Here is a 20,710-nt window from a genome sequence, read left to right on the forward strand (position 1 = left end):
GAAACCGGTCCGGTCCTCGGATGCTTGATTCCGTTCTGGGAAGGACATGGCTTTTGTAGTTCGGACTGGACTGTTCCCATGGGGCAACAGGGTCAGAGCTGATTTGCATATCGCCATTGTCTAACCCAGGGTGGTGTGGAGTGCAAAAAAACGATGGATTTGGGCCCAGATCTTTTGACTGGGGGAGTGTGTGACATTGATCCACATTCAGTCCATCACTTGTTGTTTTTGCAATTGCCGCCCTAAGTGCGCTGGGGATGCCCAGACGTGGGTCCCAGGCACTCCACACCACTGGAATCAAGCTAGCCGGGCTGAAGAGAGGTGTTACCTCGAAACCGGTCCGGTCCTCGGATGCTTGATTCCGTTCTGGGAAGGACATGGCTTTTGTAGTTCGGACTGGACTGTTCCCATGGGGCAACAGGGTCAGAGCTGATTTGCATATCGCCATTGTCTAACCCAGGGTGGTGTGGAGTGCAAAAAAACGATGGATTTGGGCCCAGATCTTTTGACTGGGGGAGTGTGTGACATTGATCCACATTCAGTCCATCACTTGTTGTTTTTGCAATTGCCGCCCTAAGTGCGCTGGGGATGCCCAGACGTGGGTCCCAGGCACTCCACACCACTGGAATCAAGCTAGCCGGGCTGAAGAGAGGTGTTACCTCGAAACCGGTCCGGTCCTCGGATGCTTGATTCCGTTCTGGGAAGGACATGGCTTTTGTAGTTCGGACTGGACTGTTCCCATGGGGCAACAGGGTCAGAGCTGATTTGCATATCGCCATTGTCTAACCCAGGGTGGTGTGGAGTGCAAAAAAACGATGGATTTGGGCCCAGATCTTTTGACTGGGGGAGTGTGTGACATTGATCCACATTCAGTCCATCACTTGTTGTTTTTGCAATTGCCGCCCTAAGTGCGCTGGGGATGCCCAGACGTGGGTCCCAGGCACTCCACACCACTGGAATCAAGCTAGCCGGGCTGAAGAGAGGTGTTACCTCGAAACCGGTCCGGTCCTCGGATGCTTGATTCCGTTCTGGGAAGGACATGGCTTTTGTAGTTCGGACTGGACTGTTCCCATGGGGCAACAGGGTCAGAGCTGATTTGCATATCGCCATTGTCTAACCCAGGGTGGTGTGGAGTGCAAAAAAACGATGGATTTGGGCCCAGATCTTTTGACTGGGGGAGTGTGTGACATTGATCCACATTCAGTCCATCACTTGTTGTTTTTGCCAATGACAGTAGCAACACAGCTACGAACCATAACACCCCTACATGTGCGACAATTCAGACTATACCAGGGCCTCAAAACTATAAGCATGGCTTGGGTGGAGCGGTATTGTCATTTTTAATATATATTGAATTAGTAAACAACTTGTGCTCATTTCTAATTTTGTAAGACGGAGCCACCATTTGGCCGACTGTCAGAAGTGCTGGTGTTGATAATTAAGGGGCCCATTAGCATGGCGGGCGGATCGCCACAGCCCACCGGCGGTGGCGATCCGCCCGCCAACACACCCCAGCGGACAACCTTTTACCCTTGCCACATTAGCATGCCGGAGGCTACCGCGACGGACGGAAAGAACGTCCGCCGCTTTTCCGCCGGTAGGCAATCATCCCAATTGCCTACCGGGCGGAAAAGGCCCATTATATGGTGGCGGTGCCTTGCAGGCACCGCCATCCATATTAGCATGTAGCATTTTTAATGCCTTTCCATGGCGGAGACAAGGCCATGGAAAGGCATGTGGTTTTTGCTTTGGGAGCCCGTTGCGGGCCCCCAGGAGGGTGAGGGGCTGCATTTGTGGGGGACCTATCATGGTACCCCCAACATTGGCATGGACAAGGTGGCAGGCACCGCACCGTGCCTGTGACGTTGTGCATGCCAATGAACAACATGCATATATTGCATTGGGGCGGGTCCTGCTTGCAATGTAATATATGTGGGATGCCACCGCCACCGCCACCGTGGCAGCCTAATTGCCATTGTGGGACCGCCGCACCTCTTGGGGGTGATCCCGTTAGCCATTGTGGTGGCAGGCGGACTTTCGTAATCACGCCCTAAGTGTCCGTGCCAAGCACCGGAAACTACCAGTTCAAATTAAGCACTGTTGTTAATCTTCGTTCATTTGTCAAAAGCATGTCAGTTGATCAAAATCACTTTATTTATCAAATGTCGATACATTGTTTAAAGATACATACTTCACAAGTTTAATTATCATTAGGTTACAGAGATGACAAACATTATTAATATTTATCCAAAACATTAATGGTGAAATTAAAATATGCACTGTCACCAATGAATAAAAAACAGCTGTAATAGTCAAGGCAACATCTACTGGGGCAAAGTGCCTTAAAAGTAACATTTTTAAAAATTGGAAGGTGACACAGGATTTGGGTGTGTCCACAATTGCTTTTAGCACTCATTTGAACGAAGGAGATAATATTTTTTTTGTATTACCTCTGGAAATTGGTATCGACCCGTCTTGTTGAGGGATCTCATCAGGACAACAAGTGAAGGTTGGGTTTGTGGATGGAGGACAAAGGGAGCACAGGTTAGGAAGCATGGAACTTGGTACAAAGCACCCATGTGTGTAAAGTGCTTATGTAAGGCATACATTCTGAAGAACTAAAAAGGGCCATCATCCTCAAGAAGAAGAAGAAAAATTCTATGGACGAGGCAAGTGAAGTCAATTGGTTGCTTAAAGAATTGAGTAAAGGAAGTGCAATCCCATACCTTATTTTAGATGAGTTTAAGGATAGGTAGGGACTGTACTTTTATCTGTTTGCTGAGTTGGCAGCCTGAGAGAGTGTGCCCCATGTTCACAATTTGTACAGGGCTGGTCATCTTTCAGGTCTGTGGAGATCGTAGTGTGAGGTCAGAAGTGGGATCATGTAGCCATCCTGTTGTCAGGAGAAATCTTTAAAATACACTTTTTAATAAAATATTTTTTTTGTAATGTGGAAAGCATGCGCACACATACGTCAACTTGCACGTGCGAAACTAATAAATAACGCAGCGCCTGTAGCATCATGACGCTTACGTTTTAATGCACTTTTCTTTTTTGTTGCCAATGCTGCATCATTGCCAAAACAATTTTTCCTTTTGCCGATGCTGTACAAATAGCATTGTCAAAGCCAATAGGTCACAAATGTGAGTACAATTACCTTTGCCAATGCTCATTGATTTTCAACTTCCATTTTAATGATTGATTTCAACAAGTGCCCTTAACACAATATAATATAATGGATACAAGAAAAGTATTTATAATAATAATAATAATAATAATAATAATAATAATAAAAAAGCAAAAAAAAGCAATTAATATAGGAAACCCTGACGTGCGTGAAAAAAAAGTGCACGGGATCACACAAAGAAGAGCTGTTGGGAGTAAAACATAAACTAACGAAGAGAATAAAGAGTAAAAAGAAACAAAACTTAGAGCCTAAATCCTTAAGGTAAATATATATGTGTGGATGTACTTGTGTATGTTACTACTACACCTAGCTGTTAATCTACACTTTTTTTGTTATTAACAAATTTTGTTATTAAACATTTTTGTTATTATTAGCACAGCGCGGGGACACACTGGCTAGTGTAACCAGGCGCTTTATAAGCTCAGTATTATTATTTATTATTTTTAACCATATCAGAGTGTAGATTAAACACCTAAACATAGATTACATTCTCCACCCCTTGGAGAAGCATCCAAAAAAGGATTTACAAGAGCATGTCTACTACATGGGGGTTAATTAACCCCATTCATATTGTGGGTTTCTCCCTAAAAATGTTGGAACCTTTCATTCAACTTGTAATCTTTCATGCAAGACACACCAAACTTCTTACATGTGTGTGAGAAGGGCTGTTGCATCCCCAAAATGCATTGCAGATATAGGATATCCGTTGACAAGTTTTGATTCTTCGTATGGATGAACATGGAAAAAAAGTGAAATATTGGAGAGTTTTTTTTGTAACTTAAAAGCATATTAGAAAATAAAGATGAGTTTTGGAATATTAAATGAATAGAAAATTATTCAATAAGAGAAATCAGTGACATATCGGCAGGTACAAGTAGAACTGTGCAACGGAATGATAGAAGCACGCATAGTTAAACCACGCATGTCTCTACCATGCATCCCAAACCACCAATGCGTCTTGATCACGCATTCCTTTACCATTACCACAAAATGTTGTGGCATAGGCATGAATGGTAAAGGGGTATGTGTGGTTAAGCTCGCCACTACCCCGCCCCCCCACCCCCTGCACTTTCCCTTAAACTACACCACCTTCCACTGCCCTAAATCTTACCCCGACCCCCCAGCCCTAAAAACGACCCCATCTATCCATTGCCCTCCCACTGCCATTAGGCCTAAAACCTTCCCCCTTTACGTACACTACCCCGCCACCCTGCCCCGTGCTATCCCTTACACTACCCCAACCCCTTCCACTGCCCTAAATTCTACCCAACCCCTCAGCCCTAAAACTATATCATCTACCCATTCACCTCACACTGCCCTAAGGCCTAAAACCCTGCCCCTTTACATACACTACCCCACCCTCCCCACGCTGTCCCTTAAACTACCCCAACTCCTACTGCCCTAAACCTACACTAGCCCCCTCCCAGGCCTAAAAACTAACTTCCCCAGCCCCACTTACCTCTCAGCAGCATCTTCCTGCTTCTGTCTTCCAGCAGCTAGATTCGTGGTTATGGCATATGCGTGGTTAAGCCAAGCGTGGTCGAGCTTGCGTAGTCGGAAAACACGTGTGGTTCAGACCGCCGTGTTCTGACTGTTTCCCCTGTGCAATACAAGAGAAACTCACAATGAGATGCGGTGAGTACTTGTATGACTTTGAAGCATAGTTTCGGGACCAGAGAAACTCACCCTTGCATGCACGGCAAGCCTGCACTAAAATAATATTTGAACATTGAACCGAATGCAGTTAGTGAGTGAAAACGGGAGTGCAATATAGAGTTCTAAATTCAAAGATATAAGGCTAATTTACATTTGTTGCGAATAAGCAAAAAATTTCGTGAAGTCGCGTAACGCAGAATTTTGGGCAATTTCGCATTCTCCACGGAACGCGAAATAACCCAAATTCCGCAAGTGGAACGGAATTTGCCGCCCAGGCCTAGTTGATACTTTATTACAGTGTGAGTGTTTTTGCTGCAAGCACAGATTTTTGCAACAAAAACAAGGTTAGGTGTTGTTGAGAGAACAATGGGATCCAAAATAACAGTGTCACGTCAAATAAAATAGTAACATTGTCATGCTACAGAAAAAAGCTAACATGGTCCAATGTTGCCTTGTTTATCCTGCCTAATTAGCTGGTACCTGTTGCCACCATTGCTACTTTTCAAACAAATATATAACAGTCTTGTTGATGACCAAGCGGTGGTATGACAATGACTACTTTCTATCTTTCTCATTTTTGTCTCTTACTCCACTCCGCCTGTAGTTATGTATCAATTCATCAATGATAATGTTATCTCAATTTAAGAATTTCAATACGTTTCCATGGGATTTTTGTCTAAATAAATCTCACCAACTGATGATAGAACATGTGTTTTGCAAAGGTCAATTAATAACACTGAAAAAGCACTTTTTTACAAATTAAGAAAAAATGTCCATTTGGTTTTTAGATTAGTCCCATATGTGTGATGAAAATGCAAAGTATGGGGAAAACAGAGCAGAGGAAGAAAATAAACGTAATAGGAAGCGAAAGGGGAAGTGGTCTAAGTTGAAAAGGAAGGCTGAGCTGAGCCACATGACTCAGTGGAATTTCACCAAATCCCGTATGTGTCACATTATAGTCTTATGTGAATGGGTTAATGTATGTTTCCTAAACCCTTGGATATCCAATTGATTTGCTTCTTTCGATGGAGTCTACAACTGCCACAAGTTATTGACTGGGAAAAGATGCTTTTGCAGTCATCATCATCATCATAAGATTTATTTTGAGAAAGCATCTAAAAGATTCCACAAAAATACTACATTAACACAGAATACATGTAGGTACTTTAATAACATTAACAACTCATTATAGGCTGAAACATATGATCATGTAACCGTAATCTAGAAGACTCATATATTTGTCATAAATGTGTGCAGTCATTTCCTTAGCTTCTGGAGAGACCTTTGTCCAATTTTTATTATTACACAGTTTAATAAATACATTTTGCAGAATCAATCCATATGCAGAATTTAAAAATCTTGGCGGCACAACATCAAATAGTAATGTTTGGATGAGAAATGATGACTGGGAGGAATGGACCGGTGGCGGCAAGTGCATTATGGAAGCAATGGGTCCCAAAGGCACAATCCAGCACTCTGCCTGTGTCTTGCCAATCCCGGGGCCAAACTTTCACGTCACACACTAGCAGACATGCATACATACACACAGTTTCAGGCACAAACACAAATACATTCATACATACATACACATATAATCCCCAGCACAAAGACAAATACACACTTAGGCCCTCATTATGATGTCGGGTGGACGGTCCACCTGACATCCAGGACATTGGTCCAACAGCCGCATTACAATGCAGGCTGGTGAAGCGATATTGTCGGGGGGATAGACCACCACCTCGAACAGGATCAAAGATCCCATCGGGACAACGGCCAGATTCCTAACACTAAAATGGAGGCACTGTCATAGGAATTAGAATATGCCTTTCCGACTGCCTGTTCATGGTGGTCTCATCTCAATGAATAGGCAGATGGAAAGAGACTTTGGGGGCTCCAAGGGGGGCCCCGTACCCCATGGGCCACTGCTAAGTGTCCTTGGGGGACATGTAGTGCTTCCCCCACACATCCATGCACCATGTGCCAGGCACCACATGTGCTTGGCATACAATGCATGGATGTGCACAGAGTACCATTTTCTACTGCGGTTTGAGCTGTGGCACTTTTCCTGGGCCGCAGCACTAGTCGCAGTAGAAAAAAGCATTTTGCATGGCGGTCCTATCCTGATACGGTGGGTGGGACCGCTGACTCATTGTCGGACGGCTCCTGCCCGATACGATGGCAGTTGGCAGTCTCACCGACCGCCATTGTGATGAGCCCCTTAGACTTTAATTCAGAAAAACATACACGTGGCAGGCCCACTATTTCCGACTCTCCCATCTCTGCAGCACCCAGAGGCAGACCCACGAGCTTCCGCCCAATCAGATGCTGGAATAGGTTTGAAGGTGCCACGCCGTGACGCTAGTGCAGCATGTCCGATATGCTTTGTGTATGTGTTAGAACGGTCTGCAACAGTTCCACCTAACACATGTGCAAACCAGGTAGTGGAACCCTTTTCTGCTGCTAACCTTACATCACAGCTTTTACATGCAAACGAACGACCGGTGAGATAGTTTGTTTTCCTATTAAAGCTGTAATATGCCAAGCAGTAATGTCAGAGGGTTGACGCCCTGGCGCCTTTAGGGGCAGCTGCTGTTGGTATGGACTGGACCTCAACTTTACAACCAAAGGCGCATCAAAGGTAAGATGGAGGCTTCTCTGTAGGGTTCTTTGGAGAAGCATCAGCCAAGTGCTCAGATCATCCCCTGATTGTCAAATTTGGCGAGACAGTTTTTTGTGATGTACATTTTTAAATATGAGTCTGTATTTGTATCTAATGGTATAAAAATAAGCCCTATTTGTCGTTCTGAAAGGCCTGAGTATGAAGGATGAGCCGGATAACCCTCCCAGTCCCTGCATCCCAACACACCGACCGGGGTGGGCTAGACCTTGGGTCCCACATTCCACACTTCCACACTGGCTATGCCTCTGCGACTGTTGGCCACTACCCTTTTGGTGTGGAGACGGGGCCTGATGGGCGGGGGCCCCGATGCTGTTCCCGATACTGGGGGTCTTCGGGCCAACGCAGGTGAATGTCATCTCCACGCTCACGCAGCCCACCTTTCAGCTCTTCACGACGAATCGGCTCTATGCGTACTCATGCTGCTGGCCCAACTCATTCCTGGGTGGAAAGGTTCCTGGTATACGTTTACTGGGATGTGGTCATTGGCAAGGATGCCGCTTAATGTGATACTGATAGATTTACTGTGCTAGTCTTGCAATCTGATTATCATTATTGTTGTCCCTTTTATCTTTCTTTGTTTGTTGACCTATTGGCACTGTTTAATTTGTATTTAAGTTGCCTTATTAGAAATGTTTTCTACTGTAATAGTTTTCATGCTGCATGGTGCAACCCGGATGTTTGTCTTGCTGTACTCATCAATCTGCTGATTCAGCTACTTAACCGCCTTGCGTACAGACTCTGTAACATGACACTGTTTTCTTCATATGATACTGTGGTTTGCAACATCTGCCTCAATAAAGTGTTAAAAAAAAAAGGATGAGCCAGATAAGGAATGAGCAGTAAAAGGGGGAGTCTCAGATACTAAAAGGAAGGATGTGAAAATATTCATGGCATTACATGCAGCCCAGGAGAGACACAGTAAAGCACAATGGTCATTGCAGACCAGCCATGTATCTCAGATCCAAACATGGCAAGCTGCACCAGTCCAGGATTTATCTTTGCATTCTGGGACTTGTAGTCCTGAGCCGAAGAAGCTTCTCACACATGTGCATGTGAAGCTTGGCAGCCATGTTGTACAAATCGCAGGAGGTACTAAAACATACATGTCAACACACCTGATTCCGGCGGGAGGCTCCTGATTCTTTATAGCCAAAAATAGCTTTATTTTTCTCTCCTGCCTAAAACTGTTTTTTTTACTTTAATTTGTGTTAATGGGGAAAATAAAGTCCTCCTATTTTTTTCTCCAATTTTTCCCTCTTTCTAGTTTCAAATTGTTGGCATACATGCTAAACAGATGTTGATAATGTATAGCAAGGAGCTACATACCCATTAATGTGAAGGAAAAACAACCAGGAAATGAATATTTGAAATAAATTTGTGCGCACAAAAAAGCCACTTTTACTTGCACAAAAGATGTAGCGCTCACAATATTTTCTGCTGTCCTGCAGACCCAAGTTGCCCTGATTGCAGTGAAACTGTTTCTCCCTGTGAAAACCAAAATGTTGTGTCTCTTGTGAAAGCATGCACAGGAAAAGAAAAGTAAAACATGTTTATTATTTTCAAATGAAGTCTAAAATGTGTCCTGTTTCTAAAGATGCAAAGACGTCCATTAGTAGGGGAAGGAAATAAGACAAGACGGAGAGAAAAAGAAGGCATACTTAGTGGGACACAGAGGGGAAAGTCCTTGTTTTATGACCTCGGTAAAAAAAAATGAAATAAACAGGAAAGAAATCAGTAATTAAAACACAGACATTTAGTTTAGTTAAAAAATAAATGACAGGCAGTGCGTAATAAAAGAACTAGCAATTAACCACAACAAAGTACGCAAGAAACTGGATTAAATGCATGGAATATTTTGCTTAGGAGCAGAAGACTAATCTAATAGCCAACAATAACCAATAAAGCTAATAACGTTAAAGAACATACAAAAAATATTTATATATATATATATATATATATATATATATATATATATATATATATACACTTTAAAATAGCAAATGTTAAATATTTTAATATATAACATTAATGCAACTTAAAGACATTTCAGTAATATTTAATACTATAAAGATATACTTATGTTAACACAGACAGATATATGTGTGTGTATGTTTATATATACATATATAATGTAATACTTTACATTGTTTGGCATATTTTTTAAATTTACTACTATAAAAAACATATATATAAATATATATGTGTGTGGGTGTATAAATATATTTATAAATATATATATTTAAATGATATATGAAAAATATTAACAAATAACTGCAAAACATTAAATAAATTACTAAATGAATAACATATAAAAAACTTAAAATTTAAAAAGTAAATTGCTAAATATATAATTAAAAATGTATATATAAACAAATAATATAAAATGTAATAAATAAATAATAATTTTTGATATATTTAAACATTATGTGGAAAAGTATTGGTGTCTGGGAATAATAGATATACTATCCCCACTCCAGTTTTTGCATCAATAGTGAAAGTATAGGCTTACATTTACTATTCCCTATCGAAACAGGTCATCAGTAGAGAAAATATTGGACTTAGTAGGGGTAAGATTTACAATTCTGACTCCAGTCTGTGCAATAGTGGGAACAGCGTTAGACTTCGGAGGGGTTACATTTACTATTCCCACTCCAGCCTGTCCAACAGTGGGGAAAGCGTTGGACCTCGGAGTGGTTAAATTTACTATTCTCACTCCAGTGTAACAACAGTAGGAAAAGTACCTCACTTCAAACACATTACATATTTGAATAACCCTATTAATTTAGAGCAAAGGTAACACTCTTAATATGAACATTATTATTTAACATATATAAATATATATATATATATATATATAGATCAACACACAGTTCTCTTCGTGAGTGGGAGCCCATGACCCAGCAGGGCAGCCTCAGGCAGAACACGGGCACGAAGCATCCCGCAAAATTGCAACCAGCATAAAGAAAACATGGCCGAGGCACCGGTAGAGTTGAAGAGAGCATTTATTGTGCCTGTGGGCGGCAACACTTAATTAGTCATCTCTGACGCGTTTCAGCTGCATAGCTTTAATCATAGAGGAATCACTAGCATCTTAGTCCCATAATGCATCATCTCAGTAAGTACCATTCCAGGCAAAGTGCTTTAGTCTCTCAAAGTGAAAATCTTAGTAGATTGATGCTTTTGTGTGTCGCCACAATACCTTAGTAAATGTCCCACTTCAACATCACAAGAAGCGATAAAATATCCGTCTTGGTTCCCTTGCTCCTCTCCTTTCAAACAAGTGTTTATTTGATCAATCCTGGAAGTGGAGCGGGTCAGTCTCCCATCATTACTACCAACACACAGTTCTCTTCCTGAGCGGGAGCCCATGACCCAGCAGGGCAGCCTCAGGCACAACACGGGCACGAAGCATCCCACAAATTTGCAACCAGCATAATGGAAACATGGCCGAGGCACCGGTAGAGTTGAAGAGAGCATTTATTGTGCCTGTGGGCGGCAACACTTAATTAGTCATCTCTGACGCGTTTCAGCTGCATAGCTTTAATCATAGAGGAATCACTAGCATCTTAGTCCCATAATGCATCATCTCGGTAAGTAACATTCCAGGCAAAGTGCTTTAGTCTCTCAAAGTGAAAATCTTAGTAGATTGATGCTTTCATGTATCGCCACAATACCTTAGCAAATGTCCCACTACAACATCACAAGAAGCGATAAAATATCCGTCTTGGTTCCCTTGCTCCTCTCCTTTCAAACAAGTGTTTATTTGATCAATCCTGGAAGCGGAGCGGGTTAGTCTCCCGTCATTACTACCAACACACAGTTCTCTTCGTGAGCGGGAGCCCATGACCCAGCAGGGCAGCCTCAGGCAGAACACGGGCACAAAGCATTCCGCAAAATTGCAACCAGCATAATGAAAACATGGCAGAGGCACCGGTAGAGTTGAAGAGAGCATATATATATATATATATATATATATATATATATATATATATATATATATATATATATATATAAAGAAAAAACAGGTAAACGATTTACATTATTTTTAAACAATCTCATAATTATCAATTTTTAATTTTTTATTTATTTCTTAATTAACTTCTCACACTATACCCCTAAACATTTAGCAGCCCACACTTAAAATATAACTAAAATAAATACGTATAACATAATTTATATAATCGCTAATCAATTAATTAATTAACAATTAATAATTATTTGGTAATTAATTATTACTTACCTAGCAACCCACAACTATAATGTAAGTGCATTAAATCTGTATTACATAATGTACATAAACAAGTATCAAATAAATAATTAATAATAAATACATAATTATTTGTTAGTTAATTATTACTTTACTTCCCACTCTATATCCCTACAAACTCAATAGCCCACACCTAAAATATAAAGTTATCACACACTTTACATAATTAATAATCAATTACATTAGAAATAATAAGTTAGTAATGAATTGTTAATTAATTAGTACTTAACCTCCCATCCTATACCCCTACAAACCCAGCAGCCTACACCTAAATTATAATAAAGAAAAAAACCATTACACTATTTACATAACTAATAATCAATTAAATAATTAATAACATATTATAAATATTAATGAATTATTATCTAATTATCTTCCCACACTATACCTCTACAAACATAGCAACTCACTCCTAAATTTAGTATAATAAATCAATACTACATAAACAAAACATAACAAATATCACATACTTACTTAAAACGTATTCATTTATTAATAATTAAATTACCTAACTTCCCACCCTATACCCTAACAAACCTAACAACCGCCTATGACAATATAAATTACTATTAACAGTTACAAATTCTAAAACACTTAGGGAAACAAATCCGTACGACGATTCGTATTCGTAGCCGTTTCCGTACGAATCGTACGAATCCGTCTGAATCGCATAGTACGATCCATTGCGAGAAAATATGTCCGAATCATTGCGAACCGTACGAAAATGAAGGGTAAATCCATACGACATCAACCCGCACAGTGAACCATACGATTCGTAAAAATGACGTACGACCCGCCAAGTACGATACGGACCGGGGAATGAGAACGTGATTCGTACGGTAAATGTCGTGTATGAGCAATTCGTACGGACGGCAACACTATCACATACACACCGTACCCCTAAAATCAAGGGGTGTACGCACGGGGTGTACGCACCGTACACCTACGACCTTGGGGTGTACGAACCATACCCCTATGGTCCGTACACCTACGACCTTGGGGTGTACGCACGGGGACATAAGCACCGTACCCCTGAAATCCAGGGGTGTACGCACCGTACCCCGATGCACCATACCCCTGCAATCATGGGGTATACGCACCATACCCGGGGGGTCCGTTTCGTACGTATTTCGAGGCGAAATCTGCTTTTATGGACGTTTTAAGCTCCCATAGAAAAAGAGTCGTACGGAGTGTTGTCGATACGATTCGTACTTGCTGGGTCGGAAAATGCAGCTTTGATCAGTATGGACATTGCGTACTGCGCGTTCTGAATGCGATTCGTACGGATTAGTGAGTTGTAGGGTCTTCGGTACGATTCGTATAGAGAACTGCTTTGGGTACACATCGTACTACATCGTACGTACGGGTACGGTTCTGCATACGATTCGTACAGGAAAAAAGCTCCGTACGGCGATTCGGACAAGATTTTACCGAATAGGAATCGGCCCCTTAAAGTTACAAACTATATTTAAAAAAATTATAATAATTATACAAACAATACTAACAAATACAATTAATATAATAACTAAAACACAATAAATTAATTAAAAAACGATATTCTTTACAACTATTTTATTAAAAACAATATTAACAACAACAATATTCTTAACAACGATATTACTTACCTGAAAAAACATTATTCTTGACAACGATATTACTGCATTACAATTGTTCTTTTCTATATTTCTGTCTCCCGATATTTACAGCTCAATATTTTGTCCAAAAACCAGCTAAGCAAGTACTGCTGCCTTTGGAAGCTAAGGAATCAGGTTTGAATCCCAGCCTTGGTGCTTGACTCACAATTGTGTTATTCTGGGAAGCTCTCCCTATACCTAAAAATGTGAAATGTATTTGTGTAATCCTCCCTCTGTGTAAGGAGGTCACCAATAAAGCATGGAAAAATTCTGTAAAATTAAGATATGAGTTACACTATATATCAAAGACAATTAAAAAAATAGATATGCTAACAACTAGCCGGATAACAATACACAATAGTGATGTCCCTAAATTGAGTCCTTCCTCACCCGTTTCGTGCCTTCTATCTATCTCCCTGTATAACCTCAACCCTCTAAACTGGGAAATACCTATCCAAACTTGTGCTGTCCCAATCCAGACTCAGGGTGGCCACCAAGATAGGAAGTTCACAAATGTTGGACAAGACCAGTTAGAAAACACCCCTTCAGGATTAGAAGAGCGTAAGGAAAGAAAAACACAAAGTCAGGATTAGGACTTTTGCACTGCTGCCATTCTCCTCGTGGACAGGTACAGAAGCAGAGAGAGCGAGAGAGATTACACAGTGGTGGTCTCTATTGTGTAGTTATAGTTAGGCCAGAGTTTCCATAGAAAGAAAATGTTTGCTTTGCTAATAACTTTGCTGCAGTTTGATGAATCTGCATGAAACTTTACAGAAAAAGTTCATCCACCTCATCTTCTTCCTGGACAGTTTTGGGGTGATCTGTCAAACAGGGGCCAATGAAAGGGTGGTCCCAAAGCACTAATTTTCCAAGTTAATTCCCATAGGAAATCTTGCTTTCCAAAACAGAAAATAATGGCTGAACATAATTACACTAAATATGGCAGATAAGTAGAACTTTACTCAGAAAGCATGCTTTTCATTATTTGGTGTAAGCAATATTTGAGAATTCTGTGTTTAAAGAGGTGCCCGGGTTGAGCTTGAAGAGATTAAAAAGTTCTATATATCTGGACGGTTGATTAAAAAAAAATATATATATATATATATATTTTTTTTTTACCCTAGCTCTCCTTTTTGGTGCACCGGTACCGGTCCTGCGGTACCGATTGATCTGATTGTTTGGCAGCATTCCAAAGAAACATGTGGTAGCTGCCAATACAGGGTTTGAGAACTCCATCCCCGTGTCCTGAAGTTGCGCAAAACAGTGTATAATGGGGCAGATAAGGTACACCCTGACCACCTTCCACTTGTGAGAGGATCCAGAAGGACCAACATAACAAAACAATTTGTGCCATCGGTACCGTAGTACTCCTGTGCTTCCCAGTGCAGCCCTTGTGGCTAGACCAGGTGGCTGAATGCATCCATTGAATTCTCCAGAAACTGTCTAAAGGGACTGAGGTGTGGCTAAAACTTGTGGGATGAGGCAGCTGTGCACTGCGCTCTGGTGGCAGCGGGTTCCTCAGCAGCCATCTCAACAGTCACTTTGAATCTTTCAAGTCCTCACGAAAATAGATGTTGACCTGGGCATAGTCCCAATATAAATAGCAGCCACATCTAGGCAAAACTGTTTGTGAATGTGGTTTCCAGTGAAAGGAAAGCAGCAAAGTGTAGGTGCATTCATATGCAGGTAAAAATATACCATTCTTCCTTGAGTTGAATAGGCACCTTAAAGACATCTATGTTGCGACATACCCTTGGATCAAGTATTGTTCAATGTTAGCTTCTACCGGTTTTTTAATAGTTAATTAATTTTATTCTGCGCATGTACCCTATGTGTTTAAATTGTACTGCTTCCTGTTTTTTAGCTAACAGTATAGGCCATCCTGATCCCCAGCTAGTCCGAATTGTTTTAGCACGTGCCATTTTAATCAAATCTTACCTATTTTAACGACAGCGGCAAGGCACGCGTCACTTTATTCCAGGTCATCCCATATTGCACTTTTTGATAGGAAGGAAGCACGTGTCACTTTAATCTAGGCCAATATATACTGCCCTTTATTTGATAGTAGTGTAGCACGTGTCACTTTAATCTAGGCCAATATATATTGTCCTTTATTGTTAGTAGGGAAGCACGTGTCACTTTAACCTAGGCCTCCCTATACTACACTTTATAGATGGCAGTGTGGCTCGCCACTGGTGCTTTCCCTACTTATAACACCACGGCAAGAAGGAAGCCCGCTAAGCCGTTCATTGATAAATCCTGTACAACGATTGATACATACCTGGTTAAAGCAGTAAACGTCCTCTCAGAAGAGATAGATCGTACTGAGAGACATTTGTCCATGGGATCTAGTCATTTGGGGGTAGATCAGGGGCCCGAGGTCAGGACCATTTTCAGCCCTTCAAGCGAGAACTTGCTTGATAAATCAACTAACTTTAACCTGTTTGTTGAGGAAACAGCCCCTGACGACCATAGAGATGAAGGCATTAATGGAGACTATACCCGACTATCCTCGACCCCTACTTTGATTATTACTGGAAGCCCAGCACCTAAGAAAATGACTAGGGGATGTAGGAAAAATCACATAGTACTAGAGAACACCAATCACAAGACAAAAAAAGATAAAAAGAATACCAATACAGAGAAAGTAGGCCCTTTGGTTACCTCAGATCCCCCTCAATGTTGTCCATCCTTAGCGGATATTTCAGAGAAGGTGATAGAACTCTTAAGGCCGCTTTATGATAAGCTTGACTCTTTGGCGAGAGAAATACATAAGATTAGTGGATCACTGGCTAAGATTAAAGATAAATTTCAAAATGAGGGGAATAGAACCTTAGAGAAAGCTGTTGCTGTAGGTCCCCCTAACCAGATTATTATTCATGATAGCAAATATACCAATGCTGCTAAGGAAGGGAACAGTACGGTTGAGGTGGGAAATCAGGAAAAGGATGCCAATCCAGGTAAACCTCCTAATAATAGCCCCAGACCGGCCCCAAGACAAAAGGCTAGTGTTGGGATTAAGCCAGCTAACTCTACTAGATCTGACTATGTAAAGTCTGATAGCCTGAGAGCCATAGCCCACGATGATGGGAAACCTGCCACGTCTATAAATCTACCCCCTGAAGGTAGTGCATATGTCGCAATATTGGCTAACATACCCAGACTCCAACCTGGCCAGGTAGAGGACCATGACTCACTCTTGAATAAAGTAGTGTTCTGGTTGACCAATAATTGTGGCTTTCCTATGGAAGGGGTAAGTCAGATTCTGACTACACGTAGAGTGGGCTGGATTGGGCCTCTTAAAACATGTTTTGCAGGGGATTGTATTATTATCAATTTCCGGTCTCCAAGCTGGGCATATAATTCACTCATAAATGCTCCACTACCCTCTCCGCTGGAATTTAATACTACTCTTCTTCCTCTTGGGTATTTTTACAGACATGTGATGGGGATGCACGGAAAGGGTAACTGGCCAAGAAATGGACCCTTTTTAGCTTCTATCCCGAGCCTTGCCTTACCCAATTTTGCTATCCTAGTTGCCAATAGATATCAGGCCCTGAGCAACCTTGATTTCACCGATTGACGCAAGGGGACCACCCAGCCTAGGCAGATAGCTCAGGATAGTAATGTACTAGAAGACCTCAAGATGGGTGAAAGGCCTAACAGTAATTCATCTGATATGTTTAAACACTGTATGATCGAGCAGGGGGGGTGCTACCAAGAAATGACTTGCAGACCCCAACCATCTATAATGATCTAGCTAATGATATAGTATTATTATTATTATTATTATTATTATTAAAATTTTATATAGCGCACAGCTACCCTGGGGCATCCCGGCGCTTTGAACAGAGCATCAACAGTTAGAACCATGAGATAGTAAGGTCAACTCACGCAGGAAATAGGTATGTTTTCAGACCTTTTCGAAAACGCAAGATGCAGGTCTCGGCACGAAGTTTTAGGGGCAGAGAGTTCCAAAGCATAGCTGTGTGCACAGAAAAACGTCTCCCACCCGTACGTGATCTTTTTACTCTCGGGACATGGAGCAAGCATTTCTGATCGGACCTCAGCGCTCTGTTCGCTTTGTAAGGCACTGCCAAATTTCTTAGGATAGGTGGTCCGTTAGGTATACACCCGTTACAACGGATCTTTTACTCCGCACTACCATTACAACGCGACTTTGACTCCGCATACCATTACAACGCATTGCGCTGGGGGGCGCTCTAGGATAGGGAATAAGTATAATTTACTATCCAACACCTTCCCTAGGGTCCACGGGGACTGGAGTTAGAATAGTAAATTATACTTACCACTATCCAGCGCCCCAAGGCGCTATGCGTTGTAACGGTATGCGGAGTAAAAGTCGCGTTGTAATGGTCTGCGGAGTAATAGTATGCGTTATAACGTCATACATCCGGTCCGTTACCCTGAAGAATTTTGTGGGCAACGCAAAGTGCCTTAAATTTTACTCTCTCCCGCACTGGTAACCAGTGCAAGGCCTTCAGGGCGTGTCTAGCTGATTCTGTTCTAGGGATGCCCATGAGTAGTCTGGCCGCCGCATTTTGTACCTGCTGTAATTTGTTAAAGGTAGATTCAGGGGCACCCAAGAAAAGACCATTACTGTAGTCAAGGCGAGATGTTATAAGACCCTGAATCAACAGCTTCCTCGATGGAGGAGGAAGAAGCGGGAAGATTTTACGAGCAGCCCGCAGCAGGGCAAAACAGACTCCTGCAGTTTTTTTGGCATGAGTTCTGAAGGAAAGATCTGGTTCCAGCCAAACTCCCAAGCTCTTGATCTCCTCTTTCGTGGTGGGGGGATCCCCCATACAGCTTGGCCAGCATGTTAAAGGCAATGGGGGAGCTTTGTTCCCTAGCAGCATAATCTCTGTTTTAGAGCCGTTCAGCTTGAGAGCTGAACTACCCATCCAGGTGTGGACGTCCACCAGGCATGAGTGCAGCAAATCAGGGTTCCCTCCCAGTTGAGGAAGGGCGACCACCAGCTGAGTATCATCAGCATAGCTGATGATCTTGATGTTATAAGGGGCCACCACGTCCTCCAGGGGGGCCATATAGACATTAAATAATGTCGGGCTCAGGGAGGAGCCCTGTGGCACCCCCCACTGGAGAGAGATAGATGTATTTTATTGCTGCCTTCCCAGACCTGGTATGACCGACCTTCAAGAAATGATCAAAGCCACTTCAGGGCGGCCCCTGCCACACCCGCCTCTGACAGTCGTTGAGTTAACACCCGATGGTTCACGGTGTCGAACGCAGCGCTCAGATCCAGGAGGATCACTGCCACTGACCCTCCCGAATCCAAGATGCGTCTGGATTCTTCAACGACTGCCAGGAGGGCTGTGTCGGTACCTTGACCAGGACGAAAACCGGTCTGCGAGTCTCGGAGCAGACCATTGGACTCTAAGAAGTTAGACAATCGGTGGTTTGCAAGCTTCTCAGCGATTTTGCTGAGGCCTGGCAACAGGGAGATGGGCCTATAATTGGCCAGCTCCGCCGTGTCAAGGTTAGATTTTTTTAACAGTGCCCTTACCACAGCTGTTTTCCAGCTAGGTGGCACCAGACCCTGGGAAAAAGAAGCATTCATCAGGTCCGTAATGGGCCCTACAATAGAGGTGGCTGCTTGTTTTAGAATTTTGAATGGAACCGGGTCCATAGGGGAGCTACTTTTTATAGAAATTATGGCTTTTAAGGTTTCAGCTTCTGAAATTGGGCCAAACGTGTCCAGGACGATGGGTCGCTCCTTCACCTGAGTTGAGGAGAACTCTTCTTGAGTCCCATGAGGTTTAATGACCTGAGGTAGGGAGTTAAGTATCTTCACAATTTTAGTGTGGAAGAAGTCGGCCAACTCCTTGCACTTCTGAAGATCGTGGGTGGCTGCTGGTTCAGGAACTTTAAGAAGTTCTTGCACCACCTTGAAAGTTTCCCTGGACGAGTTAGATGCGAGTCGTATTCGCTCCTCAAAGAATTGAGCTTTCGCCAAGCGGAGGGCTGCTTTGTAGCGTCTCATCGCTAACCAGTAGTCCTTGCGCTTAGTGACATCAAATTTCTTCCTCCAAGCCCTTTCAAGTTTTTTACATCCTTTTTTAAGCAGGCGGAGTTCAGCCGTAAACCAAGGGGCAGAACCAAATCTTTTTTCCCTCTTCTGTATAGTTTTCATAGGATTGAGAGCATCAAGCGAAGCAGTCAGCCATCTGTTAAGGTCAGCATCTCCTTTAATCGGGTCTGACTCAGATGGAGGTCGTGAATTTGCCAGATTGTGGGTCCAGTCACTGATCGATAGTCTGGACCACACACGGTCCACCACAAACGCTTGATGTGTCGGTGTTGAGGGCAGTTTGACTTGCCATTCCACCGGGACTAAAGAATGGTCTGACCATGGGAGAGGAAAGGCTGGCCTGGCCTTGAGCCGGGGGATGTTAGAAAAGACTGGGTCCAATAAGTGACCCTTCTCATGAGTGGCTCCTACGTTAATTAAATGGAGCTCACATGCAGTCAAATCGCCTTTAAGATCTGTAGCAATTGTGTCTGCAATGTCATCGAAGTGCAGGTTCAGGTCCCCTAAGACGATGAAATTATAGGTAGATGAGGCCAGCAGTGTTACTGTTTCCATCATCGAACTTACAAAGTTGCCCATCATTAGTACCCATCATTAGTAATTCGGGGGGCCGTGAAGCACCTTTCCTGGAAGTCAACGAAGGTAATATGTGCAGTGGATATCAAGTAACTACCTAGAATATTTCCGGTCTGAAAAGTAAAATAGGCACGCCTTCTTGGTCTGATTTTTTAGCGGCCCAACATGATATTATATGCCTACAAGAAACATGGAGTACTGACCCAATCTACGTAGAGGGTTTTACCTCCCACTGGCTCCCAGCACAGGCCTCCCCCTCAGGTAGAGCAAAAGGGGGTCTACTGATTCTAGTTTCTACTACCCTGGTAAAATATAGGATCAAGAGTTGTACTAACGTTGGTACCCATTCCCAGATCATGTGGTTAACATCTAGTGTGGGTAAAGATGTCATATTGATCAATTTCTATAATAACATTTTCAAGTCTCCAAGAGGGCCAGTTGTTCACGCCCTGGAAAAGGAACTCGATAGGTTGACCAACACCATTAACGAACCGATTATTCTTCTTTGGGTTGGTGATTTTAATATTCGGGCATGCCCATTTTCTTTAACGAAAGTCTGTGGGACCAGGAGAGGGGATTTTGACGACGATTGCTATATGCATTTCCCTCACTGTGAATATGGTGCAGCTTTAAATAA

This window comes from Lissotriton helveticus, chromosome 11 (assembly GCF_964261635.1).
Source record: "Lissotriton helveticus chromosome 11, aLisHel1.1, whole genome shotgun sequence".
Lineage (NCBI taxonomy): Eukaryota > Metazoa > Chordata > Amphibia > Caudata > Salamandridae > Lissotriton > Lissotriton helveticus.